The sequence below is a fragment of the Kogia breviceps genome, chromosome 1 (assembly GCF_026419965.1).
Source record: "Kogia breviceps isolate mKogBre1 chromosome 1, mKogBre1 haplotype 1, whole genome shotgun sequence".
In the NCBI taxonomy this organism is placed as follows: Eukaryota; Metazoa; Chordata; class Mammalia; order Artiodactyla; family Physeteridae; genus Kogia; species Kogia breviceps.
Window position 1 is genome coordinate 26500326 of NC_081310.1, and position 26003 is coordinate 26526328.

The following is a 26003-nucleotide window of genomic DNA, read 5'->3' on the forward strand; positions in this document are numbered from 1 at the left end:
GAAGTCAAGGCCAACTACTTAAATGAAATTTCCCTCTGGATAGTGTACAGAATGCATCTTAAACTCCTAGACGTGTGTGGGTGTGATACAGGAGTGTCCCTGATGAAAACTTTATGGACTGCTGCTTGGAGGGAGCTTACTTCTCATTAACGAGATAGAAGGTTCGGTTGGCAGGAGTGATGGTATCACCACTGTGTCTCCTCTGAAAGGCTTATTCCCTTTAGAAAGATTTTGGTTTCTAGAATCCCCGAAGCCTAGTGCAGAGCAAAAGTCCGCATCTTTGCAATTGTCGTCTTACCAGTCCAAAGGGAGATGGCACTTCTCACATCGTTGGTGGGGTCACCATCGGATGCGGGTCACTGGATAAAGTTGTGTTTATCAGAAGCAGCAAAATTAAGGGTTGCCCCAAAGTAAGCTCTGTGGTTTTCTGCTTGGGAAATAAGGTCATATTTGCCTTGTGTATTATCAGCCCGACCCCAGCGGGGACTGGTGGCAGAGAGGGTGTGACCACCACATGTGTTGTTTGCACGTAGCCAGACTGTGATTTGTATACCTTTTCACAGACATGTTTGTGTGTCTGGTGGCTCAGAGCAAACTTTGGTTGGCCTTTTTCTAGCTAGATAACACGTAAGAATTTCTGTGAATCACTTTATGGTGTCACAGTAGATCGGTGGGATTGTTCAGGTCCTGTGAGGTAGGAACAAAATCTGTATCTTGCTTGTTGATTCTGCCTGCACAGTTTTATTATAAACTGCTCTAGCTGATGAGCAATTTTGAAAGCCTTTAAAAAATTTAGTAGTTTTGCCTCACCTCTATTGTTTGTGCCTGGCCTTTCCCTGGCCTCGTGAGTGGAAAACTTTCAGTCAGAAGGAAGCATAAAGGCCTTTGCTGAGAGCATTGCTATGTTCCAGGGGCCACTGGTGTGTCTATTCGGCTAGGATCGTTTCCCTCCTCCATTGTAAACAAGCTGTCTGACGAGGAGCCACAGCCTGTTTCTAGAAAAATCTTAGAGCTGGGAAGTATACTCTGAAATGTCTCTACGTGGAGAGGGCCACAGCCCACATCACTTCGGGGAGAGGATGCCAGAGCTGTGTTGTAGCCAAACTCATCTGGAAGAACTGAGCCCCATTCGGTCCTCCAGAGATTCTATGAGCAGAGGGGAGAACTCAGCTGGCACCTATGGAGCCGCAGGTAAATGCAGCATTGCCGTTAAGTGCAGGTAGAGCCCAAAGCCATGCCTCTGCCTGTGCTTTGCTTTTGTTTTGCAATTCTTTTTTTGCTTTCCATAAGATTGTAAAGGAACACGTTGTTGCTAGATCTGCCATTCTCATGAAACTAGTGTCTCCTTTTCCTAAAGGAGACAACCCAGTGTAAACATTGGTCTGCGTTTCAGTGTTTTGTCTTTTCCTTCGTTTGCTGAACCTACCGATGTTAATATCCTCTTTTGTTCCAAAGCCTTGACTTTCCTTGACATTGCCACCTATTTTAGTTTTTAATCTCTAAAGAAATCTCAACCCAAACTCTTTTTTTATTAGGTTATTTGTTCAGAACTGCCGTATTTGACTTGCTGTTCAAGAAATAGCTGTTAGTTTTATGTGTGAAACTTCAGGGATTAAGGGACAGCGAGTGCCAGATATTTTACAGCTTTTGTCTACCTCAGTTAGAGTTTAAGGAGGCTGCTCTCCAGCTTTCCCCAGAATGTGTTTTAAAATTGCAATTTTGAAAAGTCAACTCCGAAAGAGAAGGAGAGGTTATATTTAATCTTTCTTTCTGGCGCTTGGAGAGATGGATTGCAATTTCTTTCTAAACTTGAAAATAAGAAACACAGCATTGGGACTTCCCTGGTGGCATAGTGGTTGGGAGTCCGCCTGCCAATGCAGGGGACATGCGTTCAAGCCTTGGTCTGGGAAGATCCCACATGCTGTGGAGCAGCTAAGCCCATGTGCCACAACTACTGAAGCCCGAGCACCTAGAGCCCGTGCTCCGCAACAAGAGAAGCCACCATGATGAGAAGCCCGTGCACCGCAAGGAAGAGCAGCCCCCGCGCATCGCGACTAGAGAAAGCCCGCGCGCAGCAATGAAGACCCAACGCAGCCAAAAATAAATAAATAAATTTATTATATATAAAAAAAAGAAACACAGCATTGTATGACTAGAAGGCTAGCATGTATCATATGGGGACTCCAAGTGCTTTATGCCAAGCATATACCAATAGCAGCAGATCCATAAGGAAAACACTAAAAATTTCATATAGAGAGTGAATTTCTTTTGTTTTATTTACTTTCGGAAAGACAGTAAGTAGGGAATTGCGTATATTTAAAACTTAATCCTTATACAGTAATTGAAGCTGAAAATCAAGGGAAAGGCTACGAATATTTCAAGTTTTGATATATTTGATACACTTCATTCAGTAAGATATGGTTGAGTAGATTAGGAACTTTGAATTTTGTCTGGATAATCTATGATCAGAGTTGGTGTAAATCAAATCAGTAATTACAGTCACAGATACTTAGAGGTAAATTTAGTGGTAAGTCCAACAGCAGTGGGCAACATAACCCGTTAGTCTCAAGCATACGAAAGAGATAGGATCTCTCAACATTGTCTGGTACCATGGTGTGGTTTCCCTACATTCCTTAGAATTATAAATTACTGATCCCAAGCAAGTGTCAAACTGTTCTCAGATACGGACATTCTTTGGAGGAATTAGCGGGTAGTAAATATATATTTTTTTACATAGGCTATTTTTAATAAGTTAATTATATCCTTATTTCAAAACAGTCTAGATTCTGAGGTTAGGAATTAGAACTTGTGAAGTGTGGTGGGTCGTGTATGTCTGTTGTAACTATGCTGTCATCAGAATTTTGTATTCCTCAAAGTTCCACTGTAAAGAGCATACAGCATTTGTAGGTTCGTCCCTAACCTGACATTTTAAAAGGGTTAAGTGAGCCCTCTCCAGACTTTTGGCGCCAGTGTCACTGTACCGTCTCAAAGTTGGAAGGAGCCTTAGAGCTCACCTTCAGCCACAAATGTAAGGTGACCTGTGTGGTAATTGGGCTTGTAAATAAAACCTGTTGGAACAGTGCTTTTGAAACTTCTTCGTGCACAGGAGTCACTGGGGATCTTGTTAGAATTGCAGATTCTGAGGTCTAGGGTGGAGCCTAAGATTCTGTGTTCCTAAAAAGATCCCAGGTGAATCCGAATCCTGCTGGTCCCTAGATCACACTTTGAGAAATAAAGTCTTAGAAAGTAGCTGTGAGATAGCCAGCTTCCCTCCCCCACCCCCAAATTAGAATCAGTCTGTCTTTTCTCCCTTTCTTTCTCCCTTTCTCTCTCTCTGTCTCTCTCTCTCTTTCTTTCTTTCTTTGGAAGTATGGTCGATTTACAATATTGTATTAGTTTCAGGTGTACAGTAAAGTGATAAGGGTATACATATACATATACATATATTTATATATGTTCTTTTTATGCATTCTCCCTATGATGTTGTGTTTGCTTCAGTATTTTCTCTCTTTGGGGAAAGCAATGAAAATACAACCATAAATGGTTACCTTTCTGGGGTTGCTGATATCAAGAGTTACCGTCATCTCTTTCACAGTGACCACTTTAAAGCTCCATGTCTTTCTTGTCCCCATCAGATCTCAAGCACCTAGAATTACTCCTGGCCCATGCTGGGCCCTGAATGAATATCTGCTGAAAGAGGTTATGATTAGATGAATGTATAACATTCAGATTTGGGGATATTATGAGTCTTCATTTTGGGTTCTCACTGTCAAATTTTTAATAGGCCCTGGGAACACATCAAGAAGCTACATAATTCTCTGATGTGTGTATAGTCACTCAAGTTCTTTTTCCCTCTTTTACACCCTTCTGTCCCCTTTGGATCTTTACAGACTGAAGAAGACTCATTGTATCAGCCTTTCCTAAAATCAGAGTGTTTTCATTTTGTTCTGTTTTTCTCTGGGCTGTTTCTCCTTTCATCATGTCATTTGTGTTTAGATCAGTGGACCTGATATGCTGTATCACAAATATGGCTTGTACAAGATGAGGTCAGAGTGTAAGAAACCCTTTATGCTGAATTTCCAATAAACTTTCCAATGATAACCAAAAAAAAAGCAGCTGCTTAATTCTCTGTATATATACTAGAGAGCGAGAGAGCGAGAGAGCGAGAGAGCGAGAGAGAGAGAGAGAGAGAGAGAAAGAGAGAGAGAGAGTGTGTGTGCGTGTGTGTGTGTGTGTGTGTGTGTGTGCGCATGCACTGGAACATGGTTCTTACTTGCTGTGAGTTGTCAGGTTGACACGTGATGTTTTTTCATTGCTTTCTGCTTAAATTTAACTTCCTCTTTGATTAACCAAGTTAGGTAATTTCATTATCATAGCTAACAGCTTAAAGGCAACATGAAGAGTTTACGTCTGCAATAGAAACTTGATGATCTTCAGAAAGGTTATGATATGTTTATTTTCTTTCATAGTAAAATATTCCCACTTTTCCCCTTTAGAAACAATTATGATAGCACAAGCCGCAGATTTGATATTTTTCCTGCTAAAATTCTCCGAGTGTCCAATCAGATCCCACTTTCTGCACAATCTTTCTTGAATCTGTCCGGGCATCCTTTGTTATTTGGTTTTGTGCTAGCCATATCACCCATCTTATGGTATCACGGTTTCTTACTTGCTCATTCTCTAACAATCGCCCCACTGGAAGCAAATACTTTTATCTGTATAGATATATATGGCCAGGTGTGCCTAATCTATTGCTGGCCCACAGCAGCAGTAAATGTTGACTGAAAAATTGAGTGAATGGTCGCAGCATTTGGAAGGAGAGAGAAGACCAAACCAAGCAGAAGTTATCTGGGGCAGCTTGGTGGAAAAGGTGATGGCTGATCATTTGGTTTGATGTTATCCCTTGCCTTATAATTATGATAACATGGCTGCCAAAATGTTAGAATTGTAAATAAATGCGCCATAAGAAGATGGTGTTGTGGTATAAAGCAGTAAGCTGCAGATATTTACAGTGTGTTCCGAATTGAGTTCTTACTCATAGGAGAGAACTTGTGGGGGATGTAGAAGTTGCTAGAATTGCATCTGTCATCTTGAGAGGAAAATTGGCACTTACTGAACAAAGATGAATAACAATGGTTACCTGCTTTCAAGAAGCTTATGTTCTCCTGACATGTAGACTAACACCAAATAGACTGTAAGGAATGGATAAAGAAGATGTGGCACATATATACAATGGAATATTACTCAGCCATAAAAAGGAACGAAATTGAGTTATTTGTAGTGAGGTGGATGGTCCTAGAGTCCGTCATACAGAGTGAAGTCAGTCAGAAAGAGAAAAACAAATACCGTATGCTAACACACATATATATGGAATCTAAGAAAAAAGATGGTTCTGAAGAACCTAGGGGCAGGACAGGAATAAAGACGCAGACCTACTAGAGAATGGACTTGAGGATATGGGGAGGGGAAAGGGTAAGCTGTGACAAAGTGAGAGAGTGGCATGGACATATATATACACTACCAAACGTAAAATAGATAGCTGGTGGGAAGCGGCCGCATAGCACAGGGAGATCAGCTCGGTGCTTTGTGACCACCTAGAGGGGTGGGATAGGGAGGGTGGGAGGGAGATGCTAGAGGGAGGGGATATGGGGATATCTGTATACGTATAGCTGATTCACTTTGTTATACAGCAGAAACTAACACACCATTGTAAAGCAATTCTACTCCAATAAAGATGTTAAAAAAAAAAAAAAAGAAAAAAAGACCATAAGGAGCTCTGCGGTGGAGAAGCAAGCAAAGTGCTACGAGAACCCAAAGGAAAGAGACCTGGATTCCAGCTGCGGGAGGTAGAGGCGAACTAGTAGTATAGAAATATTTTTTTTTTTACATGGATTCTATCTCTCTTGCTTTCTGAAGTGGAATCAATATGCTGCAGGCAGTCGGACCTCTTTGTGATCATCCACGTGAGCACTGGTTTGGGGGCTCGGTCAGCTGAAAGCCGCTGTCCCTGTGCTGCGTTGCTCAGACTCTCCTGGACTCTTGCATCTGCTGATAGTTCTTTTTTGTGCCTCTTTGATGGGAATCTTGCCTGCTGTCCCTGTGCTTACTTCCCCATCTTTGGTCTGATTTGTTATGGGCTGTAACAGATAAGGGGAAAGTGAGATTGCATCAGTTTTGAGTGTCCTGAGGCATTTTTATGGGAGTGAAGCTTAGTGTAAATATCATTTAGGCAGTCGTAGCCTTTTTTAATCATTTAATGACATGTGTACTTCCTGATACATATTCCCTTCTTTATAATGAGAGCTGTTTTCTATGAGGATCTACGAAGTGCATAACATGGTAGTTGCTTTGTAGACACTGCTTCAAATGCTCAGAACTAGCCTCCGACGTAGATGGTTTTATATTCATTTTATAGAAGAGGAAACTGAAGTTTAAGAGATTGATTAACTTTCCCTGGGTCTCATAGCTGGTAAACAGTAGATCCTGTTTCTTCCCTAATCTGTCTGACTCCAAAGCGTGGGTTCTTATAACTGCTCCATCCTGCCCCTGTAAGTGGAGTCGAGTGCCCTGTGCTAAGCGTGGGCGATACTTGGGCCCCAGGAGACTCAGGGTCCTGCTCTCATGGAGCTTTGGCTGGGGGCCAGTGTATTTAAAGCCTGGGTAACTGATCTCAGCAGAGGAACTATTACTGTTTTGTGGTGTTGAGTACAGATTGTTCCAGTGGCGTTTGGCCTTTTGTCCATCTTCTGCTAATATTTGCTTCTCTTTGGGAATTTAACCAAAGATTGATAGGGGGGAAAGGTTTCTTACAATCTTCTACTCATTCATTCATCTGTGTTGGGTCCCAATGGGGAAACAGATAAAAGGAATCCTCTCTAAAGGAGTTAACATATACACTGCTAGATCTAGACTATTTGAAGCAATAAAAAACTAGATATTATGCTTGGCATATGTGTACTGAATGGTAAATGGATATGGTTTTGGCTCTGCTATAATTTGAAACAGCTCCAAAAGTATTTCAATTTAACATCTTCATTTATTTACACCAACTCTGGCTTTTATAACAGTCTGGCTTATTGCCAGTTATCAAAAGCGATTGGAAATTTCTCGTAACAGAATTAATTTTAATTCATGTCTAAATGTATGCCATAAAAAGAATTTTAAAAGAATCAGACTTAAACTAATTCAGAATTTAAGGGGCCTTAAAATTTGTGTCAGGAAACAAAATGATCATACAATGCTGGAACTTCAGAGAGAGCGAGAAATTTAACTCTTGCATAAATGAGCCTGTGGCAAATTTAAATAAATAGGAATTAGAGTAGTATTCGTAGCTCTATCATGTGTCTCTGTTTTATAGGGAATTCTTTCAAAGATTTTGCCATTCCTTGAATAAAGTGTATGTTTAAAAAAAAACTGCAGGGTATCTTAGTAATAATCATATTTACTTAAACATTATTTGACTGCATTTTATGCAGATCACCTTGTGCTGTATGTTATGAAATAATTTTGTTTCTGCATGGGAACATTCACATAATAGATGACTTTTCCTATCAGCTTGTACTGTCTTCACTAGAAAGGTAGATTAGAAAGTGGTTTGGGGAGTAATTTATTTTAGTAAATAGCTTGACATTTAAGAAATTCATTACCTTAACAGAATGGGCTGTATTTTTCTAACATATAAGTTGTTCCTGGGGAAGGTGAAGGGTAAGTCAGACACTTTTAAAGCTTGCTTGTAACACTTTGAGGTCAAAGAGTACAACGTGTGAAACCTGTACTGGTAGGGAATTGAAGCCAGTTATAAAAATGCCTCATTTGGCCTTGTGGAATACTGAAGAAACTACACGCAGCTCTCCTTGTTTATTTCCCAGTGACTGAATGACTTTCTTTTTTTCACTTTTTTTTTTAATTGGAGTAAAATTGCTATTACAATGTTGTGTTAGTTTCTGCTGTACAATGAAGTGAATCAGCTCTATGTATACCTATATCCCCTCCCTCTTGGACCTCCCTCCCACCCCCCATCCCACCCATTAGGCCATCACAGAGCACCGAGCTGAGCTTCCCGTGCAATACAGCAGGTTCCCAGTAGCTATCTATTTTACACGTGGTAGTGTATTTACATCAAACTTAATCTCCCAGTTCATCCACCCTCCCTTCCCTCACCCCCGCTGTGTCCACATATCCGTTCTCTACGTCTGTGTCTCTATTCCTGCAACCTACAAATAGGTTCATCTGTACCATTTTTCTAGATTCCACATATATGCATTAATATACGATATTTGTTTTTCTCTTTCTGACTTTACTTCACTCTGTATGGCAGACTCTAGGTCCATCCACATCTCTACAAATGACCCAATTTCATTCCCTTTATGGCTGGGTGATATTCCATTGTATATAGGTATCATTTATCCATTCATCTGTTGTTGGACATTTAGGTTGTTTCCATGTCCTGGCTATTGTAAATAGTGCTGCAATGAACGTTGGGGTACATGTGTCCTTTTGAATTATGGTTTTCTCAGGGTATATGCCCAGTAGTGGGATTGCTGGGTCATATGGTAGCTCTATTTTTAGTTTTTTTAATGAACCTCCATACTGTTCTCCATAGTGGCTGTATCAATTTACATTCCCACCAACAGTGCAGGAGGGTTCCCTTTTCTCCACACGCTCTCCAGCATTTACTGTTTGCAAATTTTTTGATGATGGCCATTCTGACTGGAGTGAGGTGATACCTCATTGTAGTTTTGATTTGCATTTCTCTAATAATTAGTGATGTTGAGCATCTTTTCATGAGGGTTTTATTAGTTTGTTGTGCTCTGTATTGGTTTAAGATTCCAAAGCTGCCCTGGGATTGTTACGGCTGGTATCTGTTTATTAACATCTCCATTTTTAAGATTCATACTATTTGGCAAAACAGGTGTTGAACACCTTCTATGCAACAGTGACTGTGCTAGGAGTTGGGGATAGATTATTGTTATTATTATTATTTTGGTGAATAATAGAGTCTGTGCTTCTGTCCCTTATGGTCTAGTTTGGGAGACAGACATGAGCAGGCAGTGCGGACGCGGTGCGGGAAGTGCCAGAAGAGCTGAGGGCACCTGGGTGGTGGGGGCAGGGAACAGAGATCACTGGAAGCTTCCTAGAAACCCGACACTTTGAGTGGAGTCTAGGGATTGAGTTGACCCTGCCAGGAAAGCAGTCGTAAAAGCTTTTGCCTCCATCCCCTTATTTTTCACTTTTCCTATGGTGACTTCCAGTCTCCTCCACCCTGACGGCTGCTCAGCATGTCTTTTCCTTGCACCCCATCTCTCTCCAACTCTTTCTGTTGTTCTTCAGGACTTTCCCGCACCGAGACTACCTGCACACCCTTTCCACAACCAAGAGAGCAGAGAGCGCCAGGGCGCATCCTAGAGAGAACAACGCATTTCCTCTCTGTTGTGCTGGAAACCATCATTGCTTTTCTCTAGACATCTTAGCCACAGATTTCATTCAAAATCATCTTGGTAGGTAGTGATAGAAACAGGTTCGGGGTGGGGGACTAGCAAGCCGTGGAGGGAAGTCACGCAGTGTGTCCCCCAATCTCAGTGTTCACTCTGTTCCTTCAAGCAACTGCTACCATTGTGAGGAGAATCAGGATCCTTCATGGATGTTTACATCCCCAATAAAATGCAGCTTCAATAGACATTCAATAGAAATTGAGTTGCGGAGGTGCCAGCAAGAGGTAACAAGGTCAGTGATGCTATAAATGCCATTGAATATATTCTGATACTCTTATCAATTTTTTTTTTTTCACCTGTTACTCTCAAGCAGAGGAAATCAAAATGGGGTGACTACCCCTTTATCTAAAGGAGCATTTCCCCTTTCTTACCTCTCCAGCCAGGGGTACCCTAGATCCGGATTAACTTTACTGGCATCTAGAGTTGCGTTGTCAGTGTCTTCTGAATCATCTACTTGAAGACCCTGGCAGATCGACAGAGCCAGCATGTGTGCAAGGCTGCACACATGGTAAAGTGGTGTATGAGCATCAGTTGTTCTTATGTCTGTGATGCCAGCAGGGGCCCTGAATTCCGTAGCTCTCCATCACTGTTTGACACTGAGGACAAGTTTCCTTCCTTGTCTCCAACTTGTCTCCATTTTCCCTGTCTTCTTGGCTCCATTTTTTCTCCGGAAAATGTTGATGCTTGTATGCCTGCCATCATCTGAGCATCACTGCTAGGGGTAGCATTTTCAATATCAGCACCTTGCCCTACTCCCATGACCCAGGAGCACGCACATCGACCATTCTGTCGGCCAGGCCTCTTGCTTAGGACCTCGGAGCGCCAGTCTGTCAGGGCTTGAACTGGGTGTTCCTAGTATGCCAGTGTGGTAGCCTTGTCCATCTACTAGACTGTCCTAATGTCAGTGGACAGGGCTCCCCCATGCCTTATATACTCTGTCTTTGGTCTTCTTGACAGAAAGTTGTTGGTGTCCAGCTTCTAATAATAGGTGGTTGAGTTGGAGGGGAGAGAAAGTACCATTGCATACTTCTTACTGGATTCGATGAGTCTAAGATTTTTGACTTTAAGCACACTGTATAGGCGGCCACCTGGTGTGGAGAGTCGTGGCAAGCTTGGGTCTCCCTGTCCTAGGGCACTGCTACCAATAAATCCTCCCGATCACTGCTGCTACCCAAATACCTGTTATCGGTGAGCCCGTTTCCTGCACAGCAGAGCCAGAGCCACCAGCCAGGAGTCAGCTCATGTTTAAAAAGGATGCAAGTCTGGCCGCTGCATTTCCTGTCTTACAGATTGATGATCTTTGACTGTTTTGCTGATGTCATTGTACATCTGTTTTTTGGAAGTGAGTGTAACAAGGAAGGAGAATGGTTAATCGCAAGGACTCATTACACCGTGAATGATGAAGGGTAGGCTCCTGTTTTATTTCTATTTCATTTGTTTGCTTCCCTGGGGAAAACAAATGATCGCGTCACCCAATGGGGAATTTCACTTTCTCTTTGATATACAAATAAACAGCCTCCCACATTTCATTTATTTTTGCCACTGCTGGAGTGGTTGATTAAAAAAACACATTATCATGCTGCTTTCCTATATCATGACCTTCACTATTGGATAGGGAAAGGAAACCAATGAAATATATATATTTTTTAAGAAATGGAGGACCCTTCACTACAGATGCCCCTAGAAACCCAGGTCCATTAAAGCGAAATGGATGAGGTGATGACAAAACCAAACTAACCAACGGGGAGGAGGGTATGAGTCTTCATTTTCTTTCTGGTAATATGTATGTCTCGGAGATGAGAATTCAGTTTTCATTAATTTATTAGAAAAAAAATTAAAGTGTCCTTTTCTCTCCTTCTTGTCTTCAGCTAGGAGAACGTTCCTGGTAATGGAACTGAAATTCATTTTCACTAAAACGTGTGTTCAGCCTTTGTCATATAAAACACATGTGAGGTGGGGGTTGTTAGAGGGTTCTAGACGCTGACAAACTTGGATTTTCCCAGGGCCAAATCCTAACTTGCAACTCTGTGGCCTCTAGTTCCTAGTAGTGTGTATGCTTCCTAGGTTCCTATTTATATCCCTTAATCCCCTGGCTTTTGGAGCCCAGCGAAGAGGCTCCTCTGTTTTGTGATATTTCTGTTGCTGGCCACTATCGATTTGTGATTAGCCAACCCTGATTTGAACAGCGGGTTTGCAGGCCCTTGTCTTGGGGGGGGTGTGGCCGTTTGGTAGTTGAGGGTATAGATTAGGAGGTCTTGACATACTGTTGCTAGCTTACTGAACCCTGAATCACTGACCCCCCAACACAGCATTTGTATTCTAAAGTTGCTATTTATGGTTGAAAGCAGCTGCTGTACACATTGTGGGGGGGGGGGCAGAGTATGGTGAGATATAAAATAAATAAATAGTTAGACACAGTTCATCCAAAAATAATCACTGTAAGGAAACGTTTATGGCAAAGTAGGAAAAAGATTGATACTCCTCCCTCCTCTCCCTGCAACTGTGGAAGAATTATTTTGTTCACGTTTAGGGAGTTGTTGGGCAAACGTTTGTAGAAAGCCATGATGTTAAGTCGGTCGTGAACTAGACCTTGTCATAAAAGTCAGCTGATGCAGTTGTAGGTGCCGCAGCCAGCCCTCCTGATGTAGGGGTAGGGGCGGGGTGTGTGTGTCCATCTTGGGTGTATGTTTTTATTTCTTTCCTTTTTTATTCCTATTCTGTAGTTTTCTATTCATAATTTTTTATCATATGGACAAAAGTTTCTATTTAAAAATAACCTTTATTCAGAGAGTAATTTTACCAAATGATGGTGTAATTATACTATCACCATTTGACCTTCTTAGCCAGCCTCTAATAATCAGAAACTTCAACTTCACTTTTGGCAGAAGTCATTTTTTACAATTTCCGTAGTTCTCTCCTCCTGCACTTCTTTGCTTTCTAGCTAACATGTCAAGTAACGAATATTTATTAATCTCCTACTTTGTGCAAAGAATTACAGAGGATCAAAGACACCGAAAGCATGACTTGCCTTGAAAAATTTATAAGTAGACTAGGATGCCAAGACAAAAGCACACAAAAGTTAACAATATGAAACAACGGTGCAGGAGATGTCCCAAGACCATGTATATAATTACGTCCCAAATGGAGAGCTAAGTGCTGACTTCAGAGGAAAGGGGATTCCGTAGGCCAGGTTCCACTGAGATGGAAAGATAACCGTGGACCAGCAGCAACATGAACAGGTGATGATGAATGAGCCGTGTGGACACGTGCTGATGAATTCAGAGAAGGGGAAGATCTGTGTGGCCTGGAGCAAGTCTTCGTAGAGGTGGTAAGACTTGTTCTGGACCTTGAAGGATGGGTAGAATTTGAAACCAGGCGGAGATGAGTAACAGGAGGGCTTTCTATCTAAGGTGAGACCGTGAGCCAGAGGCAGTTCGGGTTAGAATGTGAAAGTATGTTCAGGGGTTAGTAGCTAGAGACTAGACTGGCTAGAGCAATATGCCTGTAGAAAGCTGGATGAGATTGGAGATGTGCGTGGAAAACCTTGATTTCCATGAGGAGTTCAGACTTTCTTCTGGGGGCCTTCATTCCTTATTTATTTCCTGAGCTCTAAGCACTGTTAGAAGCTAGGGATACCATAGGAAGCAAGAAACTCATAATCTGTGTCTCCCAAGGAGTCTATACCCTAGACTTATGGAACCAATAGATGGACAGTTAGGAATTAAGACTATTCTGCCCTATATGAGGGCTACGAAGGGGCCTATCGGGTATTCTGAGACCTTGGGGGAGGGACAGCTCCTACAGACCAGAATTTCAACCAGGTAGAGGTAAGGAGGGAGAACCTTCGAGGCAGAGATAGCAGGTGCTGAGGTGGGAAGACAAAGCCAGCCTGCTGCTCCCTATTTTGAAGCGGGTTTATTGAGTTCCTACTCTGTCTAGTTGGGCCTCCAACATAGCAGGGGAGACATACAGGAGATGGTTTCTGCCCTCCAAGTGCTTAGTGTCTATTTAGAGAGAGATGCCTGAGAAACAACAAATACTTGACTCTATAAGTAAGAGTTTAGGAAAGAGAGGATTGAAGGAAGGCATGAAACCATGTGAAGTCTTCTTCCTGGAAAAGTAAAGGCTTAAGCAGAAGTAGAGAGGAAGGCATGTGAGTAGAATATGGAGGGAGAAGGGTGGTCTGTGAGACCCATCTGATGAGATGAAAAGGATGCTGGTTACCTTGGAGCAGCAGCAAGAGGCAGCAGTGAGCCCACGGGTCTGGGTCCTCCGGGACCCTGAGTAAGTTGACTAAACTCCTTAGACGTCAGTCTTCTCATATGTAAAATTAAGAACCTTGGGGCTTCCCTGGTGGCGCAGTGGTTGAGAGTCCGCCTGCCGATGCAGGGGACGCGGGTTCGTGCCCCGGTCCAGGAAGATCCCACATGCCGCAGAGTGGCTGGGCCCGTGAGCCATGGCCGCTGCGCCTGTGCGTCCGGAGCCCGTGCTCCGCAACGGGAGAGGCCACAACAGTGAGAGGCCCGTGTACCGCAAAAAAAAAAAAAAAAAAAAAAAAGAGAGAGAGAACCTTGACCTCAGTGGTCCTTGAGGCCGTGTTGAGCTTGAAAGTCCAGGTATCTCAGGCTTTACGCTAGAGGCAGAGTGAGTCTTGGAGGGTTTTGGACCAGGGGAAGGACTTGACAGAATCAGTGCACTAAGAATCTTAATTTGTCTTAGTTGTAGAAAATTAATGGAATAATTACTAACTTACGAGAAGTACAGTTTTTTACTAAAAATTTTAATCATGTTCTGATGTTTTTAAAACTGCCAGTAGGACCATCCTGATGTCCATTGGACATTGCCTTGTGAATTTTTTCCTTTCTCAAAACAGCAAAGACACGAAATCTGTGGCCCAGAAAATGCTCATGAATAGTGAGAGGTTTAAAGGGTTCAGATCATGATTTACAAATACAAATTTGAATTTGTGAATCGTAAAAATTCTTTAATATTGTCAAGGAGATCTTGGACTTAGGAAATTTATGTCTTTTATTTTTGCAGTACCATTCCTAGGGTGGTAATGGCAGTGACATCATAGAGACGATATGGGGGTGACTTCCTCCCAGATACGGGCATACTAAGCAGCTGGCCAGATGTGCCTTTGTGATATCCAGGACCAAAACTGCCTCACCCTGGACCCCCCTAGAGGTCCCACAGAGATGACAGCTGGCCAAAGGCCTTGTTAGAATAGAATGTGGTCAAACCCTAAACGTCACCCATTTCTGCCAGGTCTTTCTCCAACAGAAAGAAGTGTTTACCATCAAGCCACGCATTTAGTTGCCTTTTCAGGCTAAGACTTGAAACCTTCATGTGTCAGACTGGAACTGAAGGTGGATCTTTGGAGAGTGTTAATGCCAAGAGGTGCCGGCCAGGTTGTCTGGACGCTGAGCTGTGGTCTCCTGTTGGTGGGCCCCAGTCGTGTGGCTCCTGCCTGCATTCGTCGGGTCCTACCAGGCTTGTCCCTCTTGGTCTCTTTCTCTAAGTACGTTGTGTCGGACAAGCGGGAAGGAACACCGTGTTCAGTAATTATGCTACCTCAAATGGGGAACATTGGGGCTGATTTCAAATAATTATTCTAGAGTAGACTGCAAATTTCGGTAACATTTACAAGGTCCTAATAACTCATAACCTGTAACCCTAGATGTTCCTCAATAGCTTTTCAGTGGCTGAAGATGAGCGTCAAGGCTGGGGAAGAGCTTCTTACCCTCCCTTTATGTGTTTGTGGTCTCAAACCCCACTAAACATCACCGAAACGATGGTAGGTACATGGAAAGACTCCCCAGTGCAGAGTCAGGAGCGAACTCCTCAGGAGCAGAACAGCATCTGCTGGTACATTAGGGAGGAGTGGTCATTCCTCACCTGATTTGCTTTGTCCTCCTAGGTCTGTTTTCTCTCAGTTTCTTACCTTTTGTTTTCTTTTAAGTAGATGATCACACAGAATGTGTTTTTTTGGCTGAGCTCTACAAAATCGATGACGTTCCCAAAAGTCCTATGCATTTCTTGAGAGCAGCATGAGAACTGAAGTGCTTTTTTTTTTTTTTTTTTTTTTTTGCGGTATGCGGGCCTCTCACTGTTGCGGCCTCTCCCGTTGCGGAGCACAGGCTCCGGACGCGCAGGCTCAGTGGCCATGGCTCACGGGCCCAGCCGCTTCACGGCATATGGGATCTTCCCGGACCGGGGCACGAACCCGTGTCCCCTGCATCGGCAGGCGGATTCTCAACCACTGCGCCACCAGGGAAGCCCTGTTTGTTTTTTTAAACTCAGTAGGTTAAAGGGACATTGATTTGTGCTACCTGAAAATGGTTATTTATACTTTCAATTTGTTTGGCCCTCTGAGGACATCATCCTTCAAAAGTTCTTTGTCATGGAAAGCTTAGCAAAGATTTAAATTTCAGCAAAAACAAAAACAAACCCTTGATTTTTCAGATGGTTGAGTTTTAGAAGCTCTGCTCAACATCTCTAGACTCTAACTGACAGTCAGGAAATGTACAATCAAGGTCTGGCTGACTTACCATTTTGGAATCTCTGGTCGCTAGTGAAATGTTGAGAACTAAACAAGTTACCAAAAAATGGCTGTTGAAATAAATAAATGGCACAGTTTTCGTGGGCAGATTAGGGACAACTATACAAGTGCCAGATGCTTCCAAAATTCCATTATACTAGTATAATATTACATATAACTCCCTTCCTATCTTTTTAGGGAGTATATACTGAACATAATTTTAAATTCTCTTTCATGGGCTTCCCTGGTGGCGCAGTGGTTGAGAGTCCGCCTGACTAAGCAGGGGACACGGGTTCGTGCCCTGGTCCGGGAAGATTCCGCGGCTGGGCCCGTGAGCCATGGCCGCTGAGCCTGCGCGTTCGGAGCCTGTGCTCTGCAACGGGAGAGGCCACAACAGTGAGAGGCCCACATACCACAAAAAAAATAAAAATAAAAATTAAAAAATTTTAAAAAAAATAAAAATAAATTGTCTTTCATGGCTCAGATGGACATTTTTAACTATAGCTGTTGGTGATATGCTAAAGAGGTCACTGACCATGCAGGTGACCTAGGACCTGAGGTGGAGGAGAGGTAGATCCCTTCTTTTTTTTTTGATATATATATATTTTTTTATACAGCAGGTCCTTATTAGTCATCCATTTTATACACATCAGAGTATACATATCAATCCCAATCACCCAATTCAGCACACCACCACCGTCCCCCCCCCCCACCACTTTACCCCCTTGGTGTCCATACCTTTGCTCTCTACATCTGTGTCTCAATTTCTGCCCTGCAAACCAGTTCATCTGTACCATTTTTCTAGGTTCCACATATATGTGTTAATACACGATATTTGTTTTTCTCTTTCTGACTTACTTCACTCTGTATGACAGTCTCTAGGTCCATCCATGTCTCTACAAATGACCCAATTTCATTCCTTTTTATGGCTGAGTAATATTCCATTGGTATGTAGGTACCACATCTTCTTTATCCATTCGTCTGTCGATGGGCATTTAGGTTGCTTCCATGACCTGACTATTGTAAATAGTGCTGCAATGAACATTGGGGTGCGTGTGTCTTTTTGAATTATGGTTTTCTCTGGGTATATGCTCAGTAGTGGGATTGCTGGGTCATATGGTAATTCTATGTTTAGTTTTTTAAGGAACCCCCATACTGTTCTCCATAGTGTACATTCAATGTACATTCCCACCAACAGTGCAAGAGGGTTCCTTTTTCTCCACACCCTCTCCAGCATTTGTTGTTTGTAGATTTTCTGATGATGCCCATTCTGACTGGTGTGAGGTGATACCACATTGTAGTTTTGATTTGCATTTCTCTAATGATTAGTGAGGTTGAGCAGCTTTTCATGTGAGAGCTCCCTTCTTTAAGAGCCCCCCATGTCTCTTTGTGAAAAGAGGTTTCTAAGAGAATTCATCTGCTCAACATCTGTTGCAGACCTACTGTGTGCCTGACCTGTGCCAGAGGGAATATAGAGAGGAATAATTAGGACATGGTCATGACCTTGGAAATCTGGCTGGTGAAGGAGACTGACACATAAAACACATAAGAGTGGAAGATGTGAGTGGCACAGTCATCCAGGCTGTGACAAAGCGTAGGAGAGCTCGCTGACCTTCGATTTGTCTGCACACAGCGGCCTCTGCCTTCAGAGCCCTGGCATGTCCACACAGAGGCTGGCCTGCCCACCCCCAGTGCTGCAGAAACACCGGCACTGCTCGGGGCTCTCTGTGCAGGAGCTGCAGTGGGGCCATGAGCCTCTCCTGCTGCAGGGCTTCTGTTTCTTGGTTTCTGTCTGTATTCCGTCCTGCCTGCTTATCTTTGGTTTAGTTCCTAAGGAGAACTAAGCTGCCACAGTTTACCTCACATCTCTCTTTCCATCTCTTCTTTCTAGTCCCTTTTGCCTCTGCCGCTTTCTTTGTAAAGTTCATTACCATCCCATTAAGTCATGATGATGGTGATGATAGTGACAGTAACAATCATGTATTGATTTTTTTTTTTTTTTTACTACTTGCCTGGGGCTATGCTAAGTACTTTACATATATCGTCTCTTCTGCTCCCCTCAAAATTCATGCAGTCTTATCCCATCTTGTAAATGAGAACCCAAGGCCCTGTGAAGTCAGTAACTTGCCCAAAGCCACACAACTCTTTTCCTTTACAAAGTCACAAAATGCTGGAGGTAATCTTTGCATCTCTAGAATTTTTATTGTGTGTGTGTGTGTATGTATGCATGTTGTGTGTGTGTAACGGAGGGAGACTGAGTCCTTCACCAACAAAGAGGTTTTCTCTGTTTGCTTTCCCTACGTTTTGGGGCCACTTCCAGAAATTGAGCTGTTCTGGTTGGAACTTAAAGGTTCCAGCAGGCAGAATTTCCGATGGCCAAGGCTTTCCCTTAGGGACACTCATTTCAGTGAACAGCTCTCAGTCCAGCAGGCAAGTGATGGGTTTACTCAATCACTGGGTCATTGCTGACTTCCCCTCAGACCTGGGATTGTGTGGCCTGAGGCAGAGAGCACTGGGAGAAAGAAAGTACTGTTAGGCCAGACTTTGCAGCATTCTCTGATAGATGAGTTCATTTGTTTTAGTAGGGAGGGGAAAAAAGGAGGAGAGGGGTTATTGTGAGAGGAAAGAGGAATGCACGTTCAGATTTTGAAACACTTTTTCTAGTGTTCACATCTTATCAAAGTGTTACTACATTGCGTCGTTAAAAGTTTTTATAATTCTGAGGATACTAAACATACATGTACTCAAATATTAGCACCAAAATCCACAAATAAAATAGCAGCAGGCTTTTCTTGTTTTTATACAATTCTCACGTTTGCTCCTAATGGTTAGTTTGGGTAATTTGTATCTGTTGGTCATACTTCTTTGTATCTACCACAGTAACCAGTTTAAGGCTGAGATACAAGTTTCTGCATTAAGCTTAGAGATTGAATTGAATCAGAAATGTGGACTACAGTAGCCTTGTATGAAAGTTGAGACTTTGTAATTCAGTAAGGAAAACATCCCAAGTCTTTCTCCAGTATGTGCATCAGACAGAGATCAGTGGCATTCAACTCTTGTCCTTAGCACCACGAAAGTAACATCCACATTGCCAAGGGATTAATCCAGCTGCAGTTCTGTTCTAGTTTATGTTGTTACAGAGGACCAGCAGCTCAAGACTGGCAGGACGTCTGTTTCACTGTCCTCCTCCTCAGTAAATGAGGGTCTCTTACCCGAGGGTGTTTTTCCAAGGGTCTGCTAAGAGTAGCGCATTTGCTGGATGTTACTACATTTCTTGTTGCATAAAATAAAGCTGAGACAAGCACTAATTTAATTAGCTTGAAGTATCCTATGACTTTGAAGAACATCTCTGATCCTTTTTTTCCTTGTCGTGTCCATTAGTCATTGGAATTTTATTTTACTTTACTTTATTATGTTTATGATCTGTTAGCCGTGTCTGAATGCTGGCCCTTCAAAGGCAGGAGTCGTTATCTGTTCTTCACGAGGCATTTCAACACACAGGTCGCCCAGGATGTCCTTCATTGGCCATTCAGGAAGGATCATGACTTATCTGCTTAGCTTAGAATCAAACTGCGCTTTTTTAAGTAACTCATACTTATTCTATTTACACGTTCTAGTCATTTCTTGATTTTTATTTTTTCCTTTCCAACTGTTTTCTCTCATTTTCTCCAGGGCCACATATGGGGGCAAACTGATTCTACCCAGTGCTCCTGAAAAGCCCTGAGTCTGATAGGTAATGTCAGGCACCTGGCAGAGCAGAGTATGCACAGAACATTACCTTGCATTTTATGAGTGCTTTGAGCAGCATTTCATAATCTACCTAGAGTTTCAAAACAATCCAAAAAAAGAAGGAAAACAGCCGTTACTACTAGGATACTGACAAGGAAATCACATGGATTTGTCCCAAGTGACATGGTGAACCAGCAGCACAGCTGTCAGAAGATCCTGGTCATGGGTGTCTTGGTACAGAAATTTTCCCCACTGATGCAGGTTGTCAGCTTCCTGCAAATCCCCTTGGTATTCTGAGTCTTGGAAGTGGAAGAAGAAGGAGAACTCCAAAAGTCCATGAATATCCACCATTGGCCTTGCTCACAGAGGAGCAAATCCAGAAACGGCCTAATTCTTCTGCATAGGTTCACCCTGGTGTGGATGGGTGGCTTTAACCAAGATCTGGTATTTTCGTCTCTTGCCTTCACAGAAGTAGTGTTAGCCATGCATGACCTGTGTGAACACATATAGGTAATACAAGAATAGAGTTTTCAGCTACAGGGTAAAGGCACCAAACTCTTAAGTCCTTAGCTGAAGAGCAGTTATTCCACAAGCTTTTTCTATCCAGCTCTCTATAAAAAACATTTTTAAATTTTATTTTATTTTTATCCATTAAAGGCAGAATAGAAAAGAGGAAATAAGAGAGCTAAGCCTTGTTCATTTTTTCACTCGATACACAATTGAAATCAACACCCTTGAGCCAAAACATAATTGGTAAAATAATCTTTAGACCTCATAGGGCTTCCTGAAATATTTTGGAAAAAAAAAAAACTTGCAAGTGTATCCTAATTGGGTAAGTGCTGAAACAAAACCGAGTCTAGGTGAGAAATGGCCTTTTTATAAGTGGTAATTTCATCCTCAGCATCACTTGGACATAAGTTCAGGTAGGTCATAGACGAAAAGGAAGAGGCTCAGAGAGACGCAGCCCAGCCTTGGTACTGAGGCAGGCATGTAACCCCTGAGACCAGGGCTTGGCATCCCTGCTCCCTTTCCAGGGCTCTTTCCACTTCACTTGTCTCCTTGTCCTCATACCTCACTGCGGAAATCCAACAAAAACGTATCATTTTGCATAGGACTTAGTATTGTTATGTTTCGGAGAGACACCTCAGTACGATTATTATTTGCGGAAGTGAGAGTTTTCCCATAAAGAAAGCAGAAGCAGATATTCCTGTTTCTTTGGCGTTAATAGCATATTGTCAATTGCCACGCCACCAAATGAGTGTGATACGAGGAACAAATATCTTCCGTGATGCCAGCAATTGCAGGGTAATAGGAAGGTTTGACTTTTCCAGAGTATCCTCACGTCGAATGTGGCATCTCTTTGTGTATTATCTTTAACATGTATAATGAAATGTGAAATGGTGTTAACAGTAGCCCAAGGAAACCAAAGCTTCAAGATTAGAAATCACTTTCAGGCTGTCTTCTTCCCCCCAGTGGGCTGCTGTATTAACACTCATTACAGCAAAGCAGAACAGATGGGCAAAACAGACTGATTAGTTATTTATATATATATTTTTTTCTTTGTGAAGCTTAGATGTTGGCTCTTTCTTCAATAAAAGAAAGGAATTTTTAGATGTTGCCTTGTCTTGATTTCCCTTTTTAATCAAAGGAAGAAAGGGGGTACTTTGCTCCTGATCTATTAATAATGTGCCTATTATACTTTTTTTTTTTTTTTGCGGTACGCGTGCCTCTCACTGTTGTAGCCTCTCCCGCTGTGGAGCACAGGCTCCGGACGCGCAGGCTCAGCGGCCATGGCTCACGGGGCCCAGCCGCTCCGCGGCACGTGGGATCTTCCCGGACCGGGGCACGAACCCGTGTGCCCTGCATTGGCAGGCGGACTCTCGACCACTGCGCCACCAGGGAAGCCCCCATAGCCCTTTTTAAGAAGGTCAGATATTTCTTTGATTTTTTTCTTAAAACAAATTTTGCATATTTTATTCCTTCCCAATTTTATAAAAGTAGGTTTTTTGATGAAATTATGCTTCCAGTTCAGAAAGTTAAGGTAAAGGAAAAAAAAAAAAGCCATCCACAATTCCACTTCTGGATCTATATATTCAAAGGAAATGAAATTATTATCTTGAAGAGATATCTGCACTCCCTTGGTCATTGCAGCATCATTCACAGTAGTCAAGGTATGGAAACAAGTGTCCTTCAGTGAATGAATGGATCAAGAAAATGTGAGACAACGCACACACACAGAGGAATATTATTCAGCCTGATTATGAAAGAAATCCCGCCGTTCCCAACTATATGGATGAACCTGGAAGGAATTAAACTAAGTGAAATAAGCTAGACAGAGACTCTTATATGTAGAATCTTAAAAATAAAAAAGTTGAACTCATGGAAACAAAGAGTAGAATTGTGGTCGCCAGAGACTGGGGAGTGGGAAAAATAGGCAGAGGCTGGTAAAAGGGTACAAAGTTTTAGTTATAAGATGAATAAGTTATGAGATATAACATGGTGACTATAGTTGATAACACCGTATTGTATAATTGAAAGTTACTAAAAGAATAGAACTTGTGTGCATCAGAAAAAAAAAAGTAAATATATGAGGTGATACATGTGTTAATTTGGTGGGAATCCTTTCACAATGTATATGGTATATTGAATCATCCTGTTAAATATAGTATATTGCAGTTTTGTCAGTTGTTCCTCAATAAAGCTGAAAAAAATAAAACTAAAATAAAAAGAAATCCATCTGCACTGGAAAAAAAAAAAGCCATCATAAATCCATAATCTTTTCTTATAAAAGGGCAAATGTATCACACATATATAACATGCATAAAAAAGTAATGGACTTACTTGTATACAGAAAAGAACTTCCTCAGGTTATAACGTGAAGTGTCCTGGAGCAATAATTCCCCAAAGGATATCTAAAATATTACACGAAGAGTCTTGAGGCATAGTGTAAGGGGAGGGGGGGATAAATGTGCACAGTTAAAGGTTTCTTAGTCTTTTTGAAAATTTTTGAATTGGATTTACAGATTTGCCAATGTATTTTTTCAAAGCAAGAAAATTATTCTATAAAGATGGGGCTATATGAGGTTAACGCATAGCATTATGAAGGGATTACAGCTTCTAATTTCATGATATAGGATAATATAGCCGTATAGCCACTTGGGGAGATTTTTACACAAAGCCGTGGGCTATTAATTGGAGCCCATGTTTTTGAGGTGCCCAATGATCCTATCATATAGAGTATTTAGTTTTAAAAAATCATCCTCAGTGGGACTTGGTATTAGAAGATTCCATCAAACATCGAAGAGTTGCTTCAGTTTAATTCTCACACTGTGATCTGTGACTTCAGAAATAGCATGCTGTTAATAACAATATGTGAGAATGAGACTCAGATCTTCTTGGTGCTTTTGGTCTCTGCATGCTCATTTGCACCCTTAGTTACCTCTCTAAGTGGGCTGGTTTCAGGGAGGTGAATGAATAGATGACGTGGGAGTTGGGAGAGAAAAGCTGAGCAAAACTAATGGAAAAATGGAAGCTAAAAAAATATGCTCGAATTTATGTGAAGGATAGTAGAAACTGAAGGGAAACTTTCTTGAGCAAATGATGGTGGCAGTAATTCGGGGTACATTTCTGAAGGTCTCCTCGATTTGAGGTCTCAGTTAGATTGAGGTTAATTAAGAGAATTTTCAGTAGAAATGAAACCTTGACATTACATCAGGCTAGAAAAGAGATGCAGTTCAGAAGTGTTTTAATGATGTTTATTCAGCTGTGGTCGGGTCTCAAACTCAACCTTTCTTGACATTCCCAATCTCGAGGCTGAATCAGGTGCCTGTGGGGTGAAGTCCCCTGTCATCCTATATTTAACTGGCAGTTGCTGTACCACATTGTTGTGAAACTGGTCTTTCTCATGATCTCCTTTCTCTGAGTGTTCATATTCTGTGGGGATGGGGAGGACACTGTATCTTGTCCTGTTTATATACCCAGTGTCTGCCAAAAACATGTCTGTCAGTTTAGTAGTTTTCAATAAATATCTATTGATTTTTTTTTTTTTTTTTTTTTTTTGTGGTACGCGGGCCTCTCACTGCCGTGGCCTCTCCCATTGGGGAGCGCAGGCTGAGCGGCCATGGCTCACGGGCCCAGCCACTCCACGGCATGTGGGATCTTCCCGGACCGGGGCACGAACCCGTGTCCCCTACATCAGCAGGCGGACTCTCAACCACTGCGCCACCAGGGAAGCCCTCTATTGATTAAATGAATGAATGAACGGACAATTGTTTATGTGCAGAATCCAAATGACATAGTAAAAAACTTTCCCCAGTGATCAATGGTTAATTTTGAGAGTTGGAGATCCTCTGCCTCTCAGATAACTTCATAATTATCTCCTTCGAAATGGGCAAAATATTAAAATATATTTCTGTCAAAGTTGTAAAACTTGAAAACCTCACTCTTAAAATTAACTTACTGCTATAAAATACTTAATATGTGTGTTTCAAAAACAAAACCCGCACCTAATTGTGATTTGGAGAGAACTCACATTGAGTGATAGTGCTTTTTAAAAATATAATTAAATGATGACTTCTCAAGTCATCACTTGAGTTGGATGTGTCTAATTAGAATCGTGTCTAATCTGCTTATGAACATGCCTCTCACTTCCATGCCTGAATAAGAGAGAAGTCCTTTGAAACGTTTTTTATGTTTTTTTTTTGTTTGCCTGCTGCAATGTGTTTGATTTTCACGTGATTTCAACTTTTTTTTTGTTTTTATTCAAGTAAGATTTGTTGCTACAAACAGAACTTCTAAAACAGAAGAAACAGCGCACAGTGCTTTTCAGGAATAGAAAAGAGTAATTCACGTCTTAGATTTTTTTTTTTTTTTTTTTTTTTGCGGTATGCGGGCCTCTCACTGTTGTGGCCTCTCCCATTGCGGAGCACAGGCTCCGGACGCGCAGGCCCAGCGGCCATGGCTCACGGGCCCAGCCGCTCTGCGGCACGTGGGATCCTCCCGGACCAGGGCACGAACCCGTGTCTCCTGCATCGGCAGGCGGATTCTCAACCACTGCGCCACCAGGGAAGCCCCGTTCGTCTTAGATTTTTACATTAACTTCTTGGGTAGATTGTGAGGCTGTCAGCGTGAAATAGGAATGAGGAACAGAAAAGGAAGAGGACTCCCAGAGAGGAGGGTTGTAAACTGTCTCTGGATTCCTACTGTCCTGGATTTTGCTAGGGTTTCCCACTCTCCTTTCTGTTTTTACTTTGTTTATTCTGAGGAGGCGGCAACAGACTGGGAGGGGAGGCGAGGTTTCTCCTCTCACTTCGGGTGCTCTGCGGTGTACCCACCGCGTACGTGTGAGGTTGTTTCCCCACATTCCTTTTTGAAAAGTAAGGAATTCATTCTGGGAGCCCACACCTGTCACCTTACGTGGTGATGCCGAAAGGGAACGAGGGAGGTGGGCCAAGCAGCAGCAACAACAACCCTTAGCAGCCACCTGCTTACAGAGGAGTTTTCTCCCTTCTGCCTTTAGAACTGATTCCTGTCTCCTGTCCTGCTTGTCTCCTATTTCAGTGCTGTTTCTTTAAAAACTGTAGTAGGTCGACAGAGTGGATTTCAGCACTACTAACTTAATGTCTCTCAAAGTGTGCTCAACTTTGGATCAAATGGACTTACTATATCTTAGGAGGTTTTTATAGTTTATCTTTAAAGACAACCCTCAGAATGGGAGAAAATATTTGCAAACAAAGCAACTGACAGAGGATTAATCTCCAAAATATACAAACAGCTCATGCAGCTCAATATCGAAAAAACAAACAACCCAATCCCAAAATGGGCAGAAGACCTAAATAGACATTTCTGCAAAGTAGACATACAGATTGCCAACAAACACATGAAAAGATGTTTAACATCACTAATCATTAGAGAAATGCAAATCAAAACTACAATGAGGTATCACCTCACACCAGTCAGAATGGCCATCATCAAAAAATCTACAAACAGTAAATGCTGGAGAGGGTGTGGAGAAAAGGGAACCCTCTTGCACTGTTGGTGGGAATGTAAACTGATACAGCCACTATGGAGAACAGTATGGAGGTTCCTTAAAAAACTAAAAATAGGGCTTCCCTGGTGGCGCAGTGGTTGAGAGTCCGCCTGCCGATGCAGGGGACGCGGGTTCGTGCCCCGGTCCGGGAAGATACCACATGCCGCGGAGCGGCTGGGCCCATGAGCCATGGCCACTGAGCCTGCGCATCCGG

The 26003-nt window shown here is 42.3% G+C and overlaps 1 protein-coding gene across 6 annotated transcripts in view; it reads left to right on the plus strand.

The window, feature by feature from the left end:
- The window catches only part of C1H1orf21 (chromosome 1 C1orf21 homolog), a 229090-nt gene that overhangs the window by 58738 nt on the left and 144349 nt on the right, over positions 1 to 26003 (plus strand). Inside the window, exon 2 of one of the 6 annotated variants that reach the window (XM_067029364.1) lies at positions 10781 to 10897. The exons of the other annotated variants lie outside the window; for them this stretch is intronic. The gene's annotated coding sequence lies outside the window, so the exon portion shown is untranslated. The remainder of the gene's footprint in view (positions 1 to 10780; positions 10898 to 26003) is intronic. 6 annotated transcript variants of the gene reach the window in all.